This window comes from Chanos chanos, chromosome 4 (assembly GCF_902362185.1).
Source record: "Chanos chanos chromosome 4, fChaCha1.1, whole genome shotgun sequence".
Taxonomy (NCBI): Eukaryota; Metazoa; Chordata; class Actinopteri; order Gonorynchiformes; family Chanidae; genus Chanos; species Chanos chanos.
Window position 1 is genome coordinate 42,734,018 of NC_044498.1, and position 8,885 is coordinate 42,742,902.

An 8,885-nucleotide genomic window follows, 5' to 3' on the forward strand; every position below is an offset into this window, starting at 1 on the left:
AACAACAAAAGCCTGTTTAAATCAGATCTACTCAAGTGGAATAAGGCAGAGAGATGAGAGAAATGAAGGCAAATGTAAAGTGTCAGGGAGATTTACCGACGCATGAACTTGATGATCACACTTTTGAGATATTGAAGTTTCTGGTGGTGTGGGGGCACAGTTGGACACAAGCGGGTGGCAAACAAATAAGTAAAACTCAGGAAAAATGGAAAACCCAAGATATTTCTTAAATCTTTGATCAAAATCTTAAATGGGATAAAGCTCTGTAAGTTGTTGAACATTTGGGCATGCGACAGTTTTGATTTTGCTTGTTTTGGGGGTTTTTTTCGGTCACAACAAATGTGTCAAAAGTGGCTTCTGTCACTGTTTTGCATAAGCTGTAATCTTGACTTTCATCATGCAGTCTAAATGTCAGCAGGTACTGATCATCCTCATTGTAAAAAGAAACATGTGAACTTAGACACAAAGCACTGTGCAAATTCTACTGTAAATACTATTGGTTGGAGACATTTTCTCTCCTCTCCTCCAGACTACCTAAGAACACATCACAGAGAATATATTTTGCTAAGAAAAAATAAAATGCATATGAAAGCAGTTAAAGAATGTGTTAGTCTTCATTACCCCCTCTCTGCGCTCTGTTGTCTTCACTGGTGCTTTTATCTTAAACAAATGGGGTTTGTGCAAGTCATTGCAATCTAGCTAGACACCTTTGGTCTCTTATACCAGAAGATGCAGGCATGTCTGCTATGCGGAGATCCAGTGTCCTTGTCTGTCCTTGAGGGTGTCTGTGTAACGAAGTGTATGGATCCTCCTCCTCCACTTCACTGGAGCTGCAGCTACCTGCTGGTCACCTGGTGCAGTGTGGCCCAGATTAGGTTAAACACACATTTCATAGCAGGATGAACTCCTTGGAGTTCACAATTGTGTGTATGAGGGGCTGGTGGACAGGTACAAAGAGGCTATCAGATCATTACAGCCTTGGGTCTCTGTCTCTGTCTCTCTCTCCTCCCTCTTTCTCTGAAATATTCCACACTGCTGAGCACAGAGAGCTTCTGTCTGTTGATAATGTCTTGTACTTGTTCTGACAGGATCTAGTTCAAACTTGAGGGACCAGATCAGTGTTTAGCAATAGGATATTTTTGCACACCTACCAGTTCTCCAACTCCTCTGTGAGCCTTCATTAAGATGTCAACAGCTGTAGAAATATGCTTCGTTGTCTTGCAATGTGTGTGTGTGTGTGTGTGTATGTATATATATATATATATATATATATATATATATATATATATATATATCACAACATGTCTCTCTGTTTTAGGGAAGCTGTTTTAGGAGCATACATTAGTATGTTTTCATGAGACTTGCATATTATCTGTTGTTCTGCTAAATCACGCTTTTTGGCAGATCAGCAGGGTATCACTGGAATGGAATTTCCCCTATTCCCTGAGAGAGTGAACAGAACTGGTCAATAACTGACTTCAAGATGACACCAACAGCAGGTTGTGTTGTTCAAATCGCTTGCCTGTGTTGGCAGAAAAACCAACTAGCACAGATCAGATGCTAATGCTTCTGCTTAACTGCACATTTTCAGATTGTACTCATGCACCTTGTCTTAATGTGCAAAAATGGCTTGCCCTCTCGCTCTCTCTCGTTCTGGAAATGACACGAGTTGAAGACATAAGGACGGCTTTGCAGGATTAAAGTGCAGTGTGCATCAAGTCAGGTTGCTGGCCGCTGTTAAACTGAATGCTCTATGAAAGCCTATTATTGTCCATTTACTGGAGGGTTCAAAGATGGTATTGCCTCTACAAAAGAGGGTTAAAGACCAGATTCAAGAAAATGTTATCTCTTATTTTTTTCTAAGTCAGGTAATTGCAAATGGTGAAATGGCGCAGTTTTGCTTAGAATGTAACCACGCAATTCAGACCTGCTAGATAGGCTGTGGGAAACAGGCTAGGGATAAATGCAGTATTAAGTGAAGAAGGGAATGGATTACTCATTCAAATAATGTGTATGTGTAACCATCATTTTACATTGTGCTAGGTTTTGTCAGAAAACTCTAATTTAGTTTTGTAAAAGTTCAATTTTGAGGCTGAATCGAAGCACGCTCTCACTTTCTTCCGTTGTTTGGTCGGTTGTGTTTATACGCCAAATGGGATTGAGAAGGAAGTCAAGTGTTAACTTCATTACAGATCCCTGACAGTTAAACCTCTCTTTCTCCTCTTTCCTGTTTTTCAGGTTGCTCAGGAAGAGTAATGTGGAGGGAGCACAGTGCATCTCTTTAACGTTCTTTCACTCTGTCCCTCTTTCTCTGTCTCTCTTTCACACACACCTGCTTGCCCCCTGTTTTTGAGATGCACTGCAACATAAGGCAGAGAGTATATGATTACTTAACTATTATTTCATGCTAATACCACATGTTTTTGATGCCACATGAGAACATTTTACACCCTTACATGTCTATCCTTATTCTTTCCATTTCATTTCTTCAAAGCGCTGGTGAGAAATTCAACATTGTAATGGCGAATGACAGCAAAAGTAATGAACATGGGAGTTAAGCAGCACAAAGCTGAAAATGGTTAAGATTTAAACAGTCAGCACTTCCGTCTTTGGTTGATTGAGCAAGAAATAAGGGACCAACTCCCTTTTCTTGATGATATTTTGTAATGGCTATTTTGTGTCTGCACATAAATCACAGCATTGTCAGAATGCTTTTGTCATATTTGACTCAGAATATGTTGAAGAGTTATATGTAGTTGAACATATTTTTTTCCATCCATTGGCATTCGTGTCTACACATTTAATTTCTTTTTACAGTCAAATTCTAGATACGCACATCAAAATAGTTTAAACGTTAATAGATATACCATGTACAGGGATGTACGTTTTGACATCTGGCCAAGCTCCATTTGGCTAACACAAGCTTGTTATGAAGTGTTGCTTGGTGTCCTACACCTACAGTGCATTTGACTGTTCTGAGTCCCCCTTTCCTTTCACTTCTCTTTCTTCACTTCCACTGAACACACCACACACAGAGACACACTTGTCAGGCACACTGACTAGTGACCCAGGTTCTATTCCTGAAGTATCAGAGGAAGGTAGCTGGGGACCAGATACACTTTCTCTTCTTATCAATCTTTCTCTCTCTCTCTCTCTCCCCCACTCTCCCCCCATTCTCTCTGTGTTGTACTCTGTTATGTAACTAGAGCTGTTCTGGAAACATACAGCAGAGCTGTTGTTTTTCTTTTTTTTCTCTCTCTCTATATATATCCCTAACAAAATGGGATATATGTACTGGTAACTCCATACTCTCCTGCTCACTGCTTGTTCTCTTAGCATGTTAAAGTCTCCCAGTATGACAAATACAATTATTTGTTGATTGGACTTCAGTACGTTGTGTAACCATTTTAATCTGTTGTTCTACTGAGCACTCAGATGGTAAACTTCAGTATTGCAGCAGCACAAAACAAAACCAATTGGTAAATGAGCAGGCAACTGACCTAATGAGTTACAGAGAGAGTGAGAAAGGGAGAGAGAGAGAGAGAGAATATTGCCAGACTGAATAGAAGAGGATCAGCCTTGCAAGTCTTTTATCTAATCTGTGCTAATCCCAATCGTATTAGTTTTAGCACCAGCGCAGCCATGTATACCAAGATGGAGCAACACAAGATTTTGATGAGAAACTTATTAAACCAGCTCATCCACCTCCAATTAGCATTAGCGGAAAACCACAATGGATAAGATAGATAGATAGATAGATAGATAGATAGATAGATGTTATTACACTGATGGATGATGAGCAGCTGTCACCTTTGAGGTTTACTGCCTCTCACAGACAAACATATATTATTCACTGCAATTACATCATCAGCACTGAATCTGACCTTATATCACTGCGGTAAGCCTACAGATGCCCCAGACTGTGGGTAGTACAGTGCGTTCCCTCTGTGTGTGTCCTCATGAGGGTTTTCGTTCAAATAAGCAGTAAAAGAATTCTTATATCTATTTCCACTGTAATATGATGTGAGCACAATGCAACAATTTACAATTTTATTCATTTGCTCTTAAACTGTTTAGATTAAAGCTTATCTCATGTTAGAAGATCAAAATCCATCAAGGACTGTGATGTCTTGTGAATTGTTTAGGATGAAGCTCTGTGAGATAATTTTAAAATGTTTGTTTCCATCACTGGTGAGCAGCTTTGTGTGAGCCAGTGCCCCAGATCAATGGGAAGTGCTCTCAACGGTATTCAGCGGTGGTTGTCTGAGTAGTCTGGGCATTATTTGAATCCTTCCCCATTTAACAGCTATCTGATCTCATTGGCAGTTGGAACTCCTGCTCTGACACTGCGGGGCAATGTTTCTTTGTCTCCTTGCCCTTTGTCCTTAATGAGGCATCAGCCAAACTCACACTAATCACCCAAAGAGCCCACGGTTAACCGAACCTGGATCAAACACAAAGTGGTTTGTAAAGTTGGCCCCACCACAATACTTGTGAATAACTTCATTCAGTTTCTTTTAGTTAGTGTTTTAGTTATATCTTGGTTGATTAAGTTAAAGTCACGATGTCATGAATTTTAATACTAAAAGAGGGTTCTGTGATGTTTTGCTATGTCCAGAATAGCAACATCAGAGGTCAAGGGAACATAGACAATGGAAAGAGAGTGTGTAGGAGTTTGGGGAAGAGTGGAATTCATCAGTTTCTGCAAATACTGAATTGTCCTCTGTATGTTCAAACACTAAACACACAAAGTTAGAAAGAGGGTGAGAAATATGAACAGAGGTATTTTAATCCTTTCATAGCTACCTGAATGCATACAAAGATATCTCATGCATATACCTTTCTTTCAAAGTCCAAAGTCCTTTTTGTCTAATTTTTATGCTCTTGTGTGTAAACAACTGTCCAACGAGTTTTCAACACATGATTATGCAGTGTCATGTACATATGCTGGGTGTGTTTTACTGCTCAGTAGCCTGTATGTGGGTCAGTGGAATGAGCGTGTGTGCTTGACTGCAGCTGTACTGATTGACCTCTATACAAATGCAGCTCAGTTATGTAACAGACTCCCTCTGCTCCCCACCCTGGTAGGCAGACTCAGAATTTCAGCATTCACCACCGCAACACTCCACCACACATTCCGTAGCCCATATGAGGAAGTACAGCCTTCCTGTCTAATGAAGGAGGTCCTCGTTTACGTGTGTCGGATCATTGTCAAATCTGGGAGAGATTACAAAAGTCATCATGAAAACAAAAACTCTTACCAACCCCAGGATGGTTTAAATGTATGTTTATGCGTGCTGAAGCAAAAATGTTAACTGTATGTCTTCCGACGCTTTCATTCCTTTTTCTCATTTTCATTTCTTGATGATTCCGAATATATGCTGTAATTGCCAAAATAAAGGACACACTCAAGTAAACAACTGCAAGCAGCAACGTAGGTGTGTTTTTTCAGTTAATTAAGCAATTTAAAGACTAGCATGCTTAGTGTTATGAGTAAAAATGTATTAATCATAGATTTTAAAAGTGGGGTCATTGTTAGAGCAGGTTTTGCAAGAGATTTTGTGATCAGGATGGCTTATGTTACTGATGTTTTATGTAACAAAAAGCCTAAGGTGATGTTATGAAAGTGTAGATAGATATCATCGGCTTGGGTCAGTTATGAAAATTCATATTCCTCTAGATCGACAGCAGACATTGGTCTGAAATGCAAAGGGAGAAAAAGACAAAAAAACTGTCAATCATTTGAATCCAAAGACCAGTCTGCGATGTGTGATTTCATCAAAAGCACTCCGCCGCAAACTTCAGAGAGACATGTCAGGGCACAGTTCATAAACCTTGTATTACACCCAAAAATACATATTTACAAGTGAAATAACGCAAAGAATTCTATCCATCCGGTACAATTCTAAACTATCCATGCCAAACAGATATACAACAAAGCACACTGAAGCTGTTTTGGTGGTTTATGGTGGCCCACTATCAAGACACTTAGTGATACTGTTTCCTTTATTTTGACAGTTAACTGTATAATTTCACTACTCTCATGTCTCAGTAACCTTTCCTCCCCTTTGTGGTCTGTTGGGAACAGGCTTGCATTTACTTTGCAGAACTGCTGTTGTTAAGATTTGTTGTCAGGGCACTTACAGCCGCTGTTAACTCTTTCAGTATCAGAGAGCTGGAACTTGGATTTACAAAACAATACCAATGACAAAATAGTCTGTTATCAGTCCTCAAATTCAAAACTTTCTGTTCATAATAACAATCCATAAATGTCCCTGACTAACCATGAAGAGATCGGTCTTAATGTTCAAATAAGGGTAAAATCAGCAGAGAATGTCCTCTGACTTTGAATTCCAGAGATGTGCAGTTATTATCATTTTGGTTTATTGTTTCAAATGACCACTGAGGCCAACTCTCTCCCAGGTTTAAAACCGTTGAGTGGTATTCAGTTATTGCATCATGGTATCCAGGTAACTCTGAAATCCTGCGTTGTAGTGTACTCTCAAAAGACAGTTGCTTGTCATACAGAATTTTGTTCCAGCCTTGATGTTGTAATAACCCTGGATCTGATATTTAGATGTCGTTTAAGCCGTTGATCAGTTAAACCTGGTTGGTTAGAGTTCAGCCAAAGTTCTACAGGAAGACAGACTTCTGAGAAAGGGCCAATCACTCATAAACTATTTTGCTGTATTATTTATGTTTATGTCTTAAAATTTAAATTTCAGCAAATGCTTAACAAAAGAATCCTGCTTACCCACTACTCAGTCAGAGGGGCAAAATTATTAATGTTCTGTTGTTGTTGTTTTTTAACTGTGGGAAATCATTACCTCTCTTACTGAAATGCTTTTCTGTTCCATCACAGAGATAATTACTCAAAGGTCTTCACATCATGCTCACGTAATGAAAGTATGAGTTAAAGTGTCTCCAAGTTTAGTCTGAACACTCCAGTTGGAGCAGGGTTTCTGCTGTAAGGCATTATCAGCTGCTGTACTCTAGTGGTGTGAATAAGTATTGCACAAAGGAAATTAAGCCAAAACTGACGTCCACACTCTTGAGTCCACAACTGTGAGAACATGCTTCAGCTAAAAAATGCCAGAGAATACAAGATCTGTTTCCTGCACACCTGACTAAGAAATAAAGGCCGATTTAACACACAAAACAAACACCACGCCACGCACCTTAATCAAACCGGATCAAACTCCTTTCTGAATGAGGGGGCAAGATATACATGGGAGGGAGTCAAATGCTGAGTTTATATATATGTATATATATACACACACACACATACATATATGTGTGTATGTGTGTGTATATATACACACACACACATACGTATATGTGTGTGAATGAATGAAACATAAATACTGATTTCTGATAGTAAAACAAATTCTCAGAAACGTTGATACAAGCATACGCATTTCGCCAGCACAACAGATGAATGCCTGCAGTTCAACGAACTTCTCTTATAATTCCGTGCTGTTAGTGACCTGTGAATTCCTTTGTGTAAGTGATTTATCATCATAAAAAAATAGTTCAGAGTTATTGCAACTGAGAAAAATTCGTTCCAAAACTGAAGAACAGGACCGGAAGTTCCGCCTCCAATCACATTTCAGTTCATCTTTTGAAACAATTCCTACTTCACTTCAGTATGTTTCGTCATTCCCTCTTTATTTATTTTTTTACAAAGCAGCTCATTCAATATTGCACGCAGCTGCGCACTACGTTGAAACACTATTGGAAGACTCATCTTATAGCTCCACCCGACATAGGTGATTGGTCTGGGAGCATTGATTTGATTGGGCCATGCACAGACGTTTAAATTCAAATCTTACTGGACGCGCTAGATGAAGGCAGGGTATTTCACTTTGGACAAGAATTAACTTTAGATCAGTTGTTTCCCGAAGAAAAATAATTTCCAAAATTTACACTGGTTGTTCGAGTCAAAGAGGTATGTTCTTTTTGAAATTTGGCGTTATTTCACGTACAACAATAAACAAAATCAAATAACGTTAGGTAGCCGCCAGCTGTTGGAAATCAACTGTTATTGGTGATTTTGCAAAGCTAGCTTGGTCAGTTATCCTAACGATGTCATCTTTTTGCCTGATAGGACACTGTAAATGGTGTTTTTAATCGCACGGAAATTGGGCTACATGGTGCATATTTCAAATTATTTCAAATGTTGTCAGGGTATTGGCTAACTAGCTAGCTTAAGCATGCTCACCATTTTAGGATAGATATCTGCCAACTTGGACTGCTAAATTAACGCATATACCATGCGTAGTTATTTTAGGGGATTAACATTTCAGTGCAAGTCAGTAAAATTTTGCTTGACATTGGGTTAAATTAGCTATCCGTGTTTTCTTTGTCATCATAAGCAAACCGTTTTATCGTTAAATTAGGTATTTGTGATGAAAGGATTGGAGTTCTTTTATGCAATAACCTCGGGTCTGCTTTCATACTGTTGTTATTCTGTCTTCGGATAAGTTTTTTAAAACGCAGACAACCACCTGGTCAGCTAAACAGTGTGCTCCCTTAGTGACCACTGACATTAATGTAAGTAGCTAGACAACTGCTAAAATTCACTGTGCAGCGTTGGAATGCTGTTGCTCAGCTGACTTCAGGATCTGAACAGGCTGACAAATCTTGGCAGACTTTAGTCTCTAACGGATTCTCATATGACTAAGACAAGAGAGTCTGCCAAGTTAACGACTTGCCCTACGTGGTGAGCACAATTGCCTTGTCGGGCCCACATTCATGAAACGTGGAAGTGCTGGAGGATAAGATGCATACTTCAAGGGCTGAAATCCTCTACAGTTTTTCAAGCAACGCTGATATTTAATCATTCATTTTGTTTAGTGGAGAAGATCCCGGAAAAGTAAAGATTC